We start from the raw sequence: 17,829 nt of genomic DNA on the forward strand, positions 1-17,829 counted from the left end.
TAACAGGTTTGTAGCCGCGTGAACCGTTCGTGAATCACGTTCGACTACCAGTTTAGAATGGACAATTTGCTACAAGAAGAAATGTCGCGTATCACTTTAGTCCCATTAAAAACGTTCTTCCTAAACGTCATTTTCATTTTTGATACATTTCTCACTTTTCGATTACTATGCGCCTCTCGCGTTCTGAGTCAATCCTGAAAACTAAAAAATCGGGAATCGGCGGCACGTTTCACCTCGGTGTTTCCAGGAAACAGTAGCCGAGATTCGGTACAATATTCTCACGATTAGTGCCCGGTAGTCATCCCCACTACTGACCAGTCCCCTCAGGAAGCACGAAGCTCGACGGCCCAGTAGTTGTGATATGATACGCTGTTCGGTGGTAGTAGATATCGTTGAGACAATATTAACCCTTTGCACTCGAGAGGCGACTTCCAGTCGCCAGATGATTTGATACAGGAAAATTATAAATTTTGGTATTTACCATTAACCTTCGTATACTGCATCAATACGTGAAATATTGAAAGGAAATAGCTTTGTTCCATAATTTATGTGTGATTTCTTGATAAATTTATTTTAAAGAATCTTGTCTACGTCTAACTAGAAAGGATTGAATATTTCAAGCGAAAAACTTTCGAGTGCAAAGGGTTAACACTAGAACTACCGAGCAGTTAAATTGTCTTTTCGAAATTGTTCTGTAGAAATCTCAACAGTACAATTATTGAGGCTTCGGTTGGTTTGCAATTATTGGAAACGGGTGATTGAATCGTGAAACATGATATATATATATATATATCTCGAATGACTCGGAACATCCAAAAGTAAGTTGGGGTTCGCTTTTCTTCACAAGACCATTTATGGCCTTGCCTGGAGAAAAGTCTCTAGACTTCGCGTGACAAAATTCAGACACATCTGGTTGCCTTTTATCTCCTCCGTTAAGACTAAAGATATAAGGATCGTTGGGCATTTTTGCTTTCGCTAGCTTAGCATTAGTAATAATTCAACAGCAATTCAATTTGTGTATTGCTAAATCAGTTCCTCTAGTACTTTTTCAGAGAAGCGTCTGTTATCTGTTGAAGAACTGGGAAAAATGAAATCAGGAAAGTCCGGGAGTTCTAGCGTTAACCCTTTGCACTCGAGAGATGACTCTCACTCGTCATTCGATTTCATATACCAAAATTATAAAGTCAACACAATATTATACTCCGTATATAGAAATAATAACTTTGTTTCTTAACATATATACGTTTCATCATTTGATACGTCTAAAAAGATCGCTTGAAATTAAATAAAATTAAACGTAAATTAAACGAAAAGTACTATACAAAGATTAGTTTACAAAAAGAAATGAAAATCGTATATTTACAGTAAAAATAGTTGTCATATAGAACAGTGTCAAAAGGGTAAGTTAATAAGAAGAAAAATTGTAAAGACAAAATACTTTCACGTACCTAGATCGTACTGAAAGTTTGTTTAAAACGATCTGGCAGAGAACGTGTTAAACGAACATTAGTAAGCAATTTTACAACTAATAAGTACTGGGATATTGTAACTGAGTGCACAAGCTTACCATGTGAAATGGTTCAATCGTTCAACTGCACAATTTTCTCTTCCGCGCGTATCAAAATCGTTAATTATAATCGGCACCGTAAGCACGCCGAAGCCTTTCAAGAAACTTTCTTCCCGCAGAATCTTTACGACACGATTACAGCTTCCATACTAAACCATATTAAACTAATGAACATTTCCCCGACACGTAACATCATGAACGAAGCCAACACTTTTACGTGGAAGATTTTCATTTATCGGAAGAACAAAGGTTGACGCAAGACGGAGATGAACTCGTTATCGAGATAAAGAGTTCCTGACGTACGAACAAGCGATAAGAAACTAGCTTCGTTCTCGACAAACAAAATTTTGTTTCTAAGAACAATCTACTTCTCTGTAATCACTGTAAACGTATTTAATTTAAATTGAGCATTAAACTAAAAGATTACACTAATTTAATACATAAAATAATACAGCATTTCATAATAGAATATAATCTATTATGCTGTATATTAAATAATCTATTACATAATTTAATATACATGTATCTGCTATAATAACAGATTAAACATTGAACTAATAGATTACACTAATTTGATAGAGATATATAGAATAATATAAAATTTCATAATAGATTATTAAAAAATGTTATACAATTTAACATACAATTATCTGTTATAACAGCATAAACTAATAGATAAATCCTTAGTGTATCAACAGGTTGACCACAATGGCCACCAAAGCTTCCAAATTGCATGAAAATAATTACAAGTGAACTGATCACGAATAAAACCATTTACACAAGTAACTATATATCACTGTAACACGAGTACCAAATCGTTAATAATAATTTCTAATACTATTTGCGTTCGTCATAATTAATTAATAATGAACAGAAACTTTTAAATATTGCATCGTTCGACCGTGTCACCGTGTATATTGAGCGAGCAGAATTATGCTCCGCTCTGTACCTCGAACTTTTGAGCAGTAGTGTACCAAGCGCGCGGATGATTTTTGCCGGCCACGGCAGCGCGGCTTGCGGCGCCACCGGCAAGAATCATTCGAGCGCCGTGTAGGTATCAAGGCGAAAGGGGAGTCGCGAAGGCTTCGCGATTTACTAACATCAGGGCCATCTAACTGTTTTGTAGAACCATCCTACTTTTCTTTCGACGCGAGCGAGGTGCTCAACTCCAGACACGGATCGGCGAACGGTTCGATTTAGAAATAGAAACTACACGCGTGATTCAATCAGACAAACGAGCCGTTTATTTTGAAAGTGGCTTAACCCTTAAAATGCCGAGTGGAGTCCTATAGGGAGGCCAGAAAGTATTTTTCCTTAATAATTTTGTAAGTAATTTTTTGTAATTTTTCATATTTTATGTATTTTCTCTTTTTTCATCAAGTATTGCGGATGTTTTGTCTATTCTAAAAACATTACCGTTATTTTCTTTTTAGCTATAAACATACTGGGATCTCCAGCATAGGACCCCACTCGGCATTTTAAGGGTTAAATCCATTTTTTTTACAAAATCAAGGTAATCCTTATAATAGTTACAATCCCATATAATCCTTTTATTCTTTAGTAGTTTTTTAACCCTTTGCACTCGAGGGGCGATATTCTTTCATTACGATAATTTATTACTGCTCGTTTGTCGACCACGTCAAAGGACAAAACTGATAAAAATGTGCATGGAATTCTTTTTTTGTTATCCCGTGAATTATCGCACACAGTAAGTAGCAAATGATAATTCAACACTTTGACTTTATAATTCCATATCTCTTATACTTAAATTGTCTGTACTCATATCTCTGTATTCACATTTTTTATATTTTCAATATACATATTATCAATATTCAGATTTCTATATTATCTATATTAATCTTTTCTATATTTCTATATCTGCTGTATATTTCTATAACCGCAAGTTAACCCATAAATACCGATGTTAGTCTCAGTCTCCATTTGATTGAACGCAACAGAATTATAAAATGAAAACTTCAATGCAAAATGTTGGATAAGATATTAACACATGAAACAGAAATAAAACAACTTTGCCCCATGATTTATGCAAGATGTTTCCCGATGTAAGTTGCAAATAATATTAATATTTCGTCAGGAAATAATGAATGTTTGTAATGCAAAATACCGTCGAGTGCAAGGGTTAATATTCTTTAAGCGGACTTAAGTCACTGTCAAAATAAACGGTTCAAAGAATTGATAAAGAAGCTGAACCACTTGTATTATTTCCTTTTGTTAGTAAGCTCGAGTAACTCTGCTATCAACCGTTTAGAAGAAACGCACCGAGATTTTCCGTAATATTATAAACGTAAATTTAGTTTAAAAATAATAAATTGATAGTAGCAAAAGGTTGTTTACTTTTATTCACGCGCAGTGAACAACGTTGACTTTTTTAAATTAAACTAGAGAACTTCGTTACGAGTCTAATTTGGCATTGTACGGTTAGAGGAAACAAAACCGAGTGTAATGAGTATTTTAACTTTGTATCTGTTTTTATTTAAGTTTTAATCTTCGATCAAAATGTTTCAGTTTCTTAGAGGAAAATAGTTTAGCTTCTTTTTGTATTGCTTATTATTTATTAATTATTTTCTACTATTATTATAGTTATATTCTTATAACATTAATTATTATAGTGTGAATAAAGGAATATTGTAGAGTTTAATTTTATCTGTTTTTGTTTAAGGTGCAACCTTTGAGGAAAAAGAATAAATTTCTTACAAAGAAATAGTTTAACTCCCTTCTTGTATTGTTTATTATTTATTATTTTCACTATTATTATAATTATTGTACAATACAATAGCAATATAATTATATTTATATTACTATTACAGAGAACTTGCGTCCAAAGGTTTTACCACTATCGTTTCTTTGGTAAATTTCGAAAGAAAAAGGTCACATAAAATGAGAATAACAAACGTTTGTTATTTGAAGCTGATATTATTTGAAATAAATCGATGTTCCCCGAATTGTTAAAGTACTTGCTGAAAATAACGAGTCGAAATGTTGCTTTAGATCTCTGTTTATAAACCAGGGGACTGTGTTTTCAAGAATTTTTCCCCCTTGCTTTCCGAGCGGAACGACAATTCGAAGCAACGGCGATATAGTTTACGACACGATCGCTTTTGTCATTAAAACTGTAAACTAGAAACTGGTTTTCGCATAAAGCTGTCGATCTCACGGGAGAGAACACGGTCAATCATTGTTCGACATCTACACGAAAGGATGGAACTTGAAATCGGTGGTCGTTGAAAATTGTATTTCGTCAACACGTTAACGGAAGAATGTCGACACATCGATACCATCGAAAGGGAATAACGTCGAACATTTCTGACAAAATGTAAAAACGATTTGTTCAAAGATCTAAATCTTTTATATCTAAATTAAACTCCTATATTATCGCTGTGGTTCTTTTACTTTTATACTGTCACGTGAAATGACAGACATTTTATCACAAAAACTCAACTTTTCAATATTAAAGGGCAGATTATATTTTAACTCAAAATGAAATCTGTTAGAGGAGTTTCCTAATCTAGAAGTGTTTTCAAATAACAATTCTTTTTCTCAAATTTCGAGTAACAATGTTTTCTTTTTAAAAATACTTGAGAACGTAGAATTTTATATTCTTGAATTTTATACGTATCTATTTGTGCATACATAAGTCTTCAACGTTTGAAAAATATTTTGAAAACGCCGTGTTATAGTCGTTAATGTATTTTCGTACAATTTTCTTCGAAGGCTTTTTTTTTCTAAGTAAATATAAAAATACAATTTCAACGTTGTACGATCGGAGCACACTTTATACTACACTCTCACGTATACTTCTCAAAAAGATAAATAAAAGCAATTATTTAATTTATAAAAGGGATGCACACGAGGCGTTCTCAGAATTCTGCTTAGTCGCCAAATTGGATGACGTTACACAAGGAACTGAGGTACACGATAAATGAGAAAAAAGCTGGCGCAAAAAACTGGCAAGAACTTACCGGGCAACCTAATCGTATCATAAACAAGTGAATTACGTTACTCATTAGAAGAGTGTAACTGCTTCTACGGTAACTATTAATCGCTGAACAATCAGGAAAATTGAAATCGAAGAAAGTAACTGGCTTAATTAATTGAAAAGGCCTTGCGAGTCGGGAATAAATTGAAACAGGGAGAGACAAACGCGTTCGCGTTTACTCGATTTTCTTCGTTACATCGAATTTCACGCGTGCATGCACTTTATAAACGTCGAATTATGAGTTTACCGCTGTATCGAAGATACATTTAGAAGAAGAAGAAAAAAAACGAAGAGCCGCGTCGAAGTTTGCTCGACATTCCTCGTTACACGAAATTTCACGGGTACCTGCACTGCGAGCTACGAGTTTACTGGCACGTCGAAAATAAACTAAGAAAAGGAAAAAGTGTCGGAGTTCGTTGGGTTTTCTTTATTTCGTTGAATTTCACGCGTGCGTGCACTTGGTAAACACTGAATTACGAGTGAACGTGTACGCTGACTGGACGAGACAGATTATTGAATACGTATTAATGGATTTATAAATAATTAACCTGTTAACCGGGGTAACTTTTTATTCACTGACGCGGGTGCAGTAGTGATTCAGTGCTAATTAGACCGTTCTGACACATCTTGTTCTACGAGATACGTGTAGGTGACGTACTCTATACAAATGTGAAGGTTAGAATTAGATTATGAATGAGGAGTTTTAGAAAACCAGGTATTGGACTTTTTACTGCGAGGTATTGGATTGTTTCGCAGGAAGAACAAAACACTTTGTTGATCGGCAGTTTTACGCAGAAGCTATCTTGTCACCGGTTACTATTCCGTAATTTTCGAAATTGCTTTCAAAATTGCTTGAGTGCAATTACAAGAAAACTGATGTCGAATGAAAATAGTAACACAAACAGATACATGATAGTGTAACATGTGTACTGTGATACCAAGTCATTAATAATCATTTCTAACACCATTTGCTTTTGTTATGGAAGAATATATTGTTACACAAAACGTTCGAAACTGTGGCAGTTAACGTGTTAATCTGAAAGTGAAAGAATCTAAAGAGACTTCAATATACTTTGTTTATACGTATTGAATTGAAATGACACTTTTTGGCATATCTTCTCTGTGACTTTGAATATTTCGCTTTTGGAATATTCTATATTGCCCTGCGTTACAAACATTGAAGTAGCTAATGCAAGTGCAAACACGAGTTAACTCGTGACCGGTCAACAACGTTTAGTCATGAAAGCACGAGTTAACTCGTGATCGGTCAACAGTGTGTTAATACGTTGACTGCCACGGTGGTAACCGACGACCGGAACTTCCAAATTACTTGAAAACAGTTGTAACTAGTAAATAATTAACATCGAATAAAAATTTTCAATGGCGTGCGTAATTAGATAATAGTGTAACCGAAGAACTATGGTATCGGATAATTGATAACATTTTATCCTCGCTACAACAGAATAAATGATACATAACGTGTTGACCTTAAATTGAGAAAGGCCAAATAAAATCCCAATATTCCACACGCCGATGCATTATGCACAGTTCAATATTAAATATCAAATTTTATAGCTTTACCGCACCAAATCAAGTGGTGACTGGAGTGGTGAAGGGGTTAAAAGCAAACAAAAGAGAACCGTCGCGAAGAAAACAATATTTAATTCAATTCATCCATGTTTTCACTTATATTTCTCAGATTCATCGACTTCAGTATCAAAATTTCCATCACGAGTCTGTCTTAACATTACAAAACAAGGGGTTAAACGCAAACAAAAGAGAACCGTCGTGAAGAAGAATCAATAGACAATAGAAAAGCAACATTTAATTCAATTCATTCATATTTTCACTTATATACCTCGGATTCATCTTCAGTATCAAAATTCGTATCAGGAATCTGTCTTAACGCCACAAAACGAGGGGTTGAAAGCATAGAAAAGGGGAACACGAAGGAGAGTCCCGCTGAAAAAACGGGGGAAAAAGCGTACAAACAATTTTGTCACGCGCCGATAATCAACGATCGTCGAAACTAGAAGAAACTCTCGAGCCGTGGGCACGCGAGGAGAAAATTTTGACTGGCAAACGGAACAGCTGAACCGAGTCCGCCTCTCTTTCCGTGCCATAAAACGGATTGTTGATTGCTGCTATTATCTTGGTCAACGAAAATAGGTGTGGACGAAGTTAAATCCGAGAGCAAAGGAGCGGAAGGCTGAGAGAAAACAAGATCTCGATCTCTTAACCGGTCGCGCGATTGAAAATGGGGCTCGCATGTGTATGTATGCGCCAGACGGCCGTAGGAGCCCAGCATCAGGGCCGGATAACTGTTAGGTGGAACCTCCCTCCACTCGAAGGAAACTCTTCGTTCTACTTTTTTTTCGTCCCCCGTCCCCCGCCGCCCGCCCGACGTTTCTGACCCTTGCAGTGGATCACAAGCGGTGCTCAGTCTCCGCTGGAACGATTTCAGAGCAGATCTCAGCCGAACGGCGAGACGCTTTTACGCTGTAACTTACAATTGAGCCGCCCATGGGACAAATTGGTTAACACCACAAAACGAAAAGTAGGGAAAACTGATGCGACAGATGTACATTGATTTTTGATATTTCTTTTGAAGTCAGCGGTTTCAAACCTTTACGCTACTACGCGTCCCTAAAAAAAATTTTGTTTCTCGCGGGTTCCTATCTTTTAATAGATACAATAATATAGACGTTTTGGATAGTAATGACTTTATTAGAAAATAAACATTACTTCACTGAATTTGTACTGTTACGTTACGATTACACGTGATTAATAAAAACTATGAACAAAGCATATGGCGAACGCCCTTTACTGTCCCGGCCTGACCACCAAACTCTCGTGCAACGGATGTAATTTTCGAGAAATTACAAATGTTCGATATCGAAAATGATTTTGAACGTATACAGTTGCACCCGAATACTATAACGAATATCCGAAGAAACTGAAAATGATCTATTACAATATTCGTAGAGATTACATGTCAATGATATCAAATGCTCGGTAGTTCCAGCGTTAATTCTAATGCCATTTGTCTTCGCCGCTGAAGGACAACTGATATTACACGGAACGCTTAAAATTCCGATGGTAGCGAACGCGTTAACTGTTTCCCTAAAACTGGTAAAGTTAACGATTGAACGTTTTCTTCCGAACTTCCCTCGAGCTTCGAACTTTCATGGCGAACGCGGCAGTTCCGTATGCTTCGGCGCAAATACACGACGCGTAAATCACGTAACAGGAGTAAACGTTGGATTTACGAGGCTCGCGTCGCGCGAGGTTTATTCCGTGTCTCGGATACATCGCGCGGGCACACGGGTTTTCCGAGATTATTAACTTTAATAACCGAGCCTCGCCGCGGAACGGCCGTCCCGCTATCAGAAAGCAATAGAACTGAGCAGGAACACGCACGGGAATGAAAACAATGAGAAACGTGCGCACGATTTTGAGGATACAATGGACGAACCGTAGAAAACGGCGGGACGAAAATTGACCCCGACAACCGCGGCCGCGAGAGTTTCATTAAACTCATGCATATCGTAAATTACAGGATTGCAACGTGCACACAATTCCTCTGTAAGCAGTTGACTCACGGTGAAAGGTGCTTTATCGAATTGAAAAACGTAGAAACTGGCGATACGAAGTTTTATACCGGGGGAACTTACTGATAACCACAGAAATCCCGCTGATTTCGTTATGAAACGAACTCGATTTTACAACGATTTTGTAACTGCTGGCTGTGACGTTTAGTCTGTTGTGTGAGGGTCAATTTTGTGGTAACTAAAATCTATTATATAAACTGAACTGATACTGATGTATCGCGGTATTATTTATTTTATAAATTAATTATTGTCATTTATAACTGAATTATATTCTTTTGTAATGATAATAGGATTCTAAGTTGCATGAAATACAGTAATCTGGTAATCTAAATTACAGTTTAACCCACTCGGCAACAATAGTTCCGCGATAGATAAATTCTATGACATTACATCATCTAAAATACGATACGATAACGTAATAAAACAATGAAACGTATTTTCCATCAAACATCACGGCTTCACGATAATTCCAATAGCCAGTTAACTGCGTTTGACAACTATACACGTCATCTAGATGCTTGAAACGATACTAACTCTCTCAACAATGAATTCTTCATTTTTTCAGATAAACATCTAATTTTTTAACAAATGCACACTTCATTTCTTAATTTCATTGCGTGCAAAACGAAAGATTTTTCAAACGAGATTTCACAGTTAACAGATTCCACAAGGAATTTATTCAACGTAACAAACCGATATAACAAAAACAAAATAATCTCTCTTCTATCAAGTATCCCAACTGTTAAACAAATTAATTGAAACCGTCCTGCAAATAACACTTCCGTAATAAATAAGTTGAACACGACCGACGATACATTAACGTAATAAAATATAACAATAAAACATTCATTCCCACGTTAGTCCGGCTCGATTATCCGAACGCCGCGTCGTCAAACCGGTCCCTGCGGCCGAAGTGCTATACAATCTTTCAGCCACCACCATGGTGAGGTTGAAGCTCGTAAGAAGTTTTCGATAACGAGCCAGGAAACGGACTTTCAGTTTCAACGGCGAAGAAACTCTTTCGCGGATCGTCGACGCTAATGAAAGGAATCCTCCGGAGAGGGTTAATCCATCGTGCACGGTAGATCTCGTCTCGGGACTTTCTCCCGTTCGAACTCGGGCCCATACACATCGGAATAATGTCGAATAGATTGCCCCGGTCCTGTCCGCTCTTGGAAAGTCGTTCGTTTTGTTTCGTTCGGTCCGTGCGCCAGCGCCAGCGCCATAACGTCGGAGCGCCAGCAATGGCGGCCACTTTGATGCTCGATCCCAGTTCGAAACTACGGCTCCTCGACAATTACAATCTCCTCGCCCGTTTTTTTTCCTTCCCTTTCCTCTTCCCCCGCGATCGACCCCGCTTCGAGCAGTCACCAAACGCGGAAAGTCCCGTTGACGATAAGCAGGGAGAGAGATTTAGAGAGTGCCGGTTACAAGTTGGATTCACGTTCTGTTATGGTCGAGTTGAATTCTGATGAAGAGTCATGGGATATTTCGTTTGGCGAATGTACGCGATTCACCGGGGTTGTTTATCTGTGTTTGATATTCTACACTTTGAACGTATCGAACGAAGTTTTATTGGATGTATGAGATGTAAAGAAGATGGTAGAGTAATCGTGGTAAATTTTTTTGTATTGGCTCTGGTTGAGATAGTGTCTGAGTTTTTCGAATGATCCTGTGCTAATAAGGTAGTTTCAGAATTATTAAGTACGAGGAATTAATTTAAAATTGAAATTGCAACTGTATAATGGAATCGTCAAAAGAATTATCAACGAAAAATTATCCAGGAAATATTCAAGTAATCATACGAAAAAAACTAAAAGTTTGAATAAAGCACACGAGTTTAATGCGTTCTGAAAATATTTCAATGTTAGTGATAACAATATTTAATAAACATAGGCTTCTGTTATGATCTTGTTTTTTATACGCTCTGTATAATCCGGAATGGCATTAACTTATCAAGGCGACACTCCGCGACATAGTATCAGGTAACCACACGCGGACAGGCTGCAATGATATGACTGATAAGATATCTTCGCTCGAAAGAAGCAAATAATGTGTTTTACGCTTTTAAGGAAATCAACGAAACTTCTCTTAGCGTTGAACATCCTTTCATTGATGAATAAGATGAGATAATTATAGACATTACTGGTAACATTCTTCAACGTGAATTTTGATGCAATTTACCTATCGATTCTATCACATTTCCCGTGTGAAACATAAACTTTCAAATTAGAAAAACCTTTTTGTGCAGTGATTACTGTACTGTTTCTTTGGTACAATAATTCTGTGGATTATTCCAAACAAAATAATATATATCTTTGTACCGTTATAAACATTTAGACATCTAGACATTCAAACACATTGGTAACGATATAGAAAAATACTTTATTTAGGAGAACCATGCCTACAATTATTTAGAAAATTCATAGTTCAACAATGCAATACATAAATTCAAAATGTTCAACGAAGTAATACATAAATTCAAAAAGTTCAACGAAGTGATACATAAATTCAACAAGTTCAACCGAGCAATACATACATTCAACAAGTTCAACCAAGCAAATAAAACTAAATATCCAAGTATACGTGAAATTGGCGCGTAAAGTTCGAAATGAAACAATTTTTCGGTACCACAGCTTAACATGTTGACTACGAGGCATAAGAAAATAACTTTCAAGACAACTGTTGTTAAATAAAAATTTTCAGTATCGTAACGTTCACCTGGTATAAGTAGTTGACCATTTTTCAGAAAAACGTGAAAAATAAGGTTTTTAAAAGCAATAATTTTTCGATAAATACATCCACTGATCCAACTCCGACACACGTTTATCTGAATTAAATTGTTTATCATAAACACGAACGATTTATTTCATTGACATTGGTTGTATGCCTCTGATTTGCAACATAGAATTAACTTCTTTTCATTTGTGTGTCCTTTTACTTGTAACTTGTCAGAATCGTTGCGAGTAAACGATTATTAAAGTTACCTTTAATGTTGTTAATTTTACTATAAGTGGTCAACTACTAACTAACATATGGTCAATTACTCGTTTTCTCGTTTCTAAGGACGGTCAACGTCTAACGTATTGAATTTTCAGAAGTGTCTATTAAATTTGAATAATAACTACTTCAAAAAAGCTCACTTTGTTACATAATGTAAAAAGTTCAAACATCATTTTCACAAAGAGTCTTCCTATTTAGTAAAGGAGCAACCGTTTGCAACTGACACAGAAAATTTAAGTGAACTGGTCAACTACTAGTGCTTTTACCGGAATAATTTTTCATTTTTATCTTCGCTGTATAAGGAACAAGTGGTACATAAAACGCAGAGGTTTTTCTCGACAGTCGAGGCGTTAACATTGTCTTTTTTACGAAAACTTGATAGGCGGTTACAGCGTGGGCTCATTGTCAGCGTGGCACTTTCGCGCGCCCTCGTCCAAAACGCGTTTCTACAATGTGTTTTACGAAGACCAGAACAAAAGTGAAAGTGACATACGACTCGCGGCGGAACGATTGTCAATGCGAGCGAGACTGTACTTACTTATATGACTCAACATCGTAGCGCCGATAGAAACCGTAAATTTATAACAGTTGTCACATAGCCGCCCGTTATGTTGCCATCGGGATACTGTTTAAATTCGTAACGCGAGAAGCCAGAACGCAACGAGGCGCCCCCGTGCAAATCGGCTGTCGAAACAGGAAGAAACGAAGTCGCCGGTACCGATGTGACTCTAATATCAAGTGGAAATGTGACAATAAAAGTGACTTTTTAACGGTAGCGTAATTCCGGGTGAGATGGCCTAATCTCGTTTACATTGTCAAATATCCATTTCTTCAATCATTTTTACTGGTATATTGAATTTTCCACAGAGGTTTATTTAATTATTTTTCTTATATGTATCTTACTGTACTTTTATGGAAATATTTTCAGCTTGTTAAACATTAATATTTACGATGTAACAATTTTTTCAAAGAAAATAATTCTAAGTGAGTTGACCTAATCTCATGTCACACGCATATAGATGACACAACTTTTTCTATAGATTTAAAAGTTAATTCATTGACTGATCTCTAATCTATCATGTCACAAATATGTGGCTGACACAACTTTTGATATAAATTTAGAAATTAATTTCCTCCGTGACATATGAAACGAACGAAATTTCATTATCTATGAGACGCGAGACGATTTAATGGGAAATCTGCTTCCTCAGGAAAATTGCTTTAATTCTATAAGCAATTTGATGAGCACACATTTACGAAGAACGCAATACGTCAACGCATAAGTAACGTTGGATAAATGAAAATGTTGCTAAATGAAAAGAAAATGCACGAAAAACGGTAAGAAACCATTATTTCGAGTAATTAATAACCAGAAGGAAAAACGAACTAATATCGTAGGAGTGAACGCCAGGATATAGATAATTTACGTTCGGCCCGGCGAACAATTAATTTTCCTCGGGCGGAAATTCGAGGGGAGAGAAAATATAAGGCAGCGGCCGCGTCCTGCGCGAACAAAGTGGAGGGCGCAAGACGAAGCTCTGACCTGAATGGATGGCCAGTTCCGAAGAAGAATTTCTACGAAACTTTCTCATAGAGTCGTAAAATTATAACGACTCGTTGACGTCAACTGCGGGGGGGGACGGAGACGATCGCTTGTTTTTCTCGTCTGAAGCGGAATAAAAATGCGCAATCGAAACAAGGCACGGATTTATTTAGCCTGATCGTCATCGCTGTCGCGTGCGCCATGGGACGCAAAAAAAAGAAGTAGATGAATATCAAGCGTGTTTCAGAATTCGAAAGAATCCGATCTAAATCTTCGACGCTTTTCAAACTGTTTCGAACGCCACGTGGTGTCTCGGGCATTCAACAGTTCACGGAATGTTGTTTTCTTCACAATTTACAACCCTTCCTGTTGGAGTTATTCTTAGCTTGTAAGTGTGAACGTGAATTTAATCTTTAACACGTTGAACGCCATGGGGGTGACCCCCAACCAAACCGAACTACTATACTTCACGCAATTAACCCATTGTCCTACAACAACGAGTGAGACTCGACGAAGATTTTCAACGTGATTCAACAAATATAAATGGAAATATAGGCATAACATATGTTTAGAATTTTTCTCTTTTTCCAATAAATTATTAATGACAAAGTAGCCGTACCGATCGGAGTTCAGAAAGAAATCATAAGCCAAGGGGTTAACACGTTCGCTACCGGCGTTACATATTTGTGACGGCCGTAATCCTATATTTTACTGAAAATAAAATGGATCCTACAGATGTTGTTATTAGAAATTATAAACGTTAACCGTTTATAAATTTTTATTGTCATCTCCAGCATGACATATGCGTGAGAAGGGTTAATTTGACGTGTATACTCATGAAACACAGTTAACTGGTTCAAAAGTAAAACGCGTATTCGAAAACTGCCTAACTTTCATAAGTCAGCGCTTTTCGAGTGCTCTAAGCATAACAAAATTATCAGATCATTGTTCCTCACATATTCAACTATCTCAAACAGCAATAATTTCACAGTTTAACCCATTGTCACAGTTTTAGTTTTCAAATCGTGCTCAGAAACGCAGTTTTTTAAAATTGTTTGTTTCGACTTGTCATGAAAAATAGTACACAAAATCAACTTAAATGTTATCTAGACTATTATGTCATGTTTGTTCAGTGTATTACCGAAGAATAAACAAACGAATGCATAGTCCGTCAAATGGCTATAGCCGTCGTTTGCGGCAATGGGTTAAGTAAAATGTGCAAAACTGACTTTAGCCCCACTGTACGTCGATCCAAAGTGCAAAAATTATTCGCGTCAAAAATATCAAGGTACCGAGCTTTCGAGGGTGCGCTAACTTTTCATCGCCGCGTGTACCTCGCGCGCCATTTTGTTTCGGAAGGAACACGATGCACCGGCGAGGGAGTCTCGCAGGTAGAGAATAGTCCCTCGCGAAATACCGTTCCTGCCCGGCCAACCGGAGAGGGAAAATCAATTTCTGCTCTTGCAAAATTTCCTGGAACGTGTCCAATTAAGGGGAGCCCGGAGCCGGCAAGTTTTTCTCTGGCCAGCGAAACGCGAGCGCAAAAAAAAATTAAAGTCGCCGGGCAAAAGACGTCCGAGAGAGGACGAGGTCCTGTTATCAGGATGGATAACGGTGATAATAAGCGGCTCTCGCCTGAACTGCTCGCTTCTACGGCGCTCGCTTCTACGACGTTCGCTCTGTCGTTCATTAAATCGCGATGCTGTTAAAATACGAAGTAACGACGAACGACTGACGGCGAACGGTTTCATGGCGCAGATTTCCACTCGTCGCCATGTTCTCTTTTTGTTTTAATCCTATTTGTTACCTAGCTTCGCGTAAGAAATAGTGTCCTGCGTTTGGAGATGTATTGATGCTGCATCGACAGGAATTCGTTAGAATTACCGAGGAATTTATTTTTTAGCTGGAAGATAAATGTTGTATTCATATTGACGGAGGAACGACGATTAACTGGTGATCAATGATTTCATGGCATAATTTTCTACTTGTCTTCGCGTTTTTTTAAATCTTTTGTTGCCTCACTTCGTGTGCGAATATAGAAGTGTCCTATGTTAGGGGATGTACCGATACTGCATTGGCAGGAATTCGTTAAAATTATCGAGGAATTCGTTTTTCAGCGTAGAGATAAATATTAACGAAGTACCCATGATATTAATATTTGCGAGGTAACAACAGTGATTGGCGAGCAACGATTTTATGACGTATCTTTCCACTCGTTTCCACTTTTTCCAAGCTTTTCCACATCGCCTCGTGTACGTTGGCAAATGTATTGGCATCGTATCGATAAGAGTTTGCCCAAATCAACGGACAATTTATTTTTCAGCTTGTAGTTGAACATTAGCGAAGTAAATATTAATACCTCTGAAGTAAAATGGATGACTGCGGGGAACAGATTTACCTTGGAATACAGCTCGCCAGCTTTTACCGTGTTCCTCGAAGTTTTTACTTTGCTTGGTATTTCTGTAAAGTGCAAAGAGATGTACCGAGATGTCAGTAACAGGAATTTCTTAAAATTAGCTGTGAATTTATTTTTCAGTATAAAAATGAACATTAGTCTCTTCCAATTTCATTCATTCTGAAATGTGAATTTTCTTAATTCTATTCAATTTATCTTCTAATATAATTAGTTGCTTCTTTTCCTCGAATTTTTCATCGCCAGATGTTTGTTATATACTCACAAGCTTTCAGTCGCGCGGACAAGAAATCTAATTATGAATAATAATTTGTTTCTATTTTACTAAGGAGTAACATTCACGAATAATTTAAAGCTACTTGGAATAGATGTTTCAATCTTATTAGCGCACTACGCGCCAGTGAACTATAAAGGGTTCAGGAACATAGAAACCAGAGTAGAAACTAGGAACTAGGAGGAGAAAGCAGCTGAAAAGATAAAATGAAAGAGATATTGTTTCCTTGCAGTACCAGATTAAATTAAACGATCATTTCGCAATGTATTAATTGCCACTGTAGCATGTGCATTCCGTAATCAATTACGGATGCGAGCGATCTACAATACGCGAGCAAAATCTAAACAGTTCTAATCAAAACATACTTCGAGCGTGGAAATTGAATTTCCATTAAACTAAACGGAAATTAGATCGGTACTCGAGGAATTCCGAGCTTAATAAACCGCCGTCGCGATGCCTTGGAAGCGTGACAAAAGAAAATGCGCATTTACGAAAAAACTGTTCATTATAATATTTAGTATTTAACGAATAAGCTATCTTCGCCACGTGCTGAATATTTATCATTATCTTCAACCTGTAACAGTGGAACTACCGAACAGTTAAATTGACCTTTCGGAATTCCACTACAGAAACTTCAAAAGTGCATCCATTGAGACTTTAATTGATTTCTAATTCAATTCGCGTATTGCTAAATCAATTTCATTAATAACTTCTCAGAGAAACGTCTGTTGTGTTTTTAATCACTGCGAAATTAGGGAATCAGGAATGTTAGTTAAATTATTCTCGTTTGTGGCGACTGATAAAAAGATTTATGATCACTTGTTTTCACTTATTTAACTATGTCTGTATAGCAATTGTCGACTATGCGTTTCACTGGTTTCAAAATTTACCATATTTTATCTAGAGGTCTGTGAGACCGTCCATACTTAAAAGTTATAGAAAGAAGTAGAATTTTTGTATTGCATCAGGAGAAACCAGCCGAATGGAGAAAAATATGTTCGATTTACAAGAAGGAAAGCTTTCTGACTTGTTTTTTTGAAAAGCCAACCTTCAATGCAATGTTGTGAGAATTTCAAATGCAACAACAAGCAGAGAGGTATGAAATGGCAAAATACACAAATCCAGGCAGATTTTATTTGAAACTCGAGTAAAAAGGAAAGAAATGAAAATATTTTTCGAATTGTTTTCTGCTCTCTATTTCCAGTGAAGTTATTTGAAACTGCAGGAAGCGTCGATTTATTTGGAGTAATATCAGTTTCAAATAATAAATGACGTCTTTATTTCTTGGTTTAGATATTTGTGAAAGGTACAATTGGGGAAATAATGGAAAAGAAACAATCATTCTGCTGCCACAAAAGATGACAATGAAGTGTTATGCCACAGGAAGAAGTCGTTTATCATACAATAATCGTTTAACATAG

At 36.8% G+C, this 17,829-nt stretch overlaps 1 protein-coding gene across 5 annotated transcripts in view; it reads right to left on the bottom strand.

Annotated features, from left to right (window-relative positions):
• Positions 1-17,829, bottom strand: part of Ipk1 (Inositol phosphate kinase 1) — a 276,465-nt gene that overhangs the window by 158,371 nt on the left and 100,265 nt on the right. For 2 of the 5 annotated variants that reach the window (XM_031978698.2, XM_031978696.2), the window contains exon 1: positions 1,568-1,796. The exons of the other annotated variants lie outside the window; for them this stretch is intronic. The gene's annotated coding sequence lies outside the window, so the exon portion shown is untranslated. Of the gene's footprint in view, positions 1-1,567; positions 1,797-17,829 lie in introns of those variants that run through there. 5 annotated transcript variants of the gene reach the window in all.

Source organism: Nomia melanderi, chromosome 6 (genome assembly GCF_051020985.1).
Source record: "Nomia melanderi isolate GNS246 chromosome 6, iyNomMela1, whole genome shotgun sequence".
Taxonomy (NCBI): Eukaryota; Metazoa; Arthropoda; class Insecta; order Hymenoptera; family Halictidae; genus Nomia; species Nomia melanderi.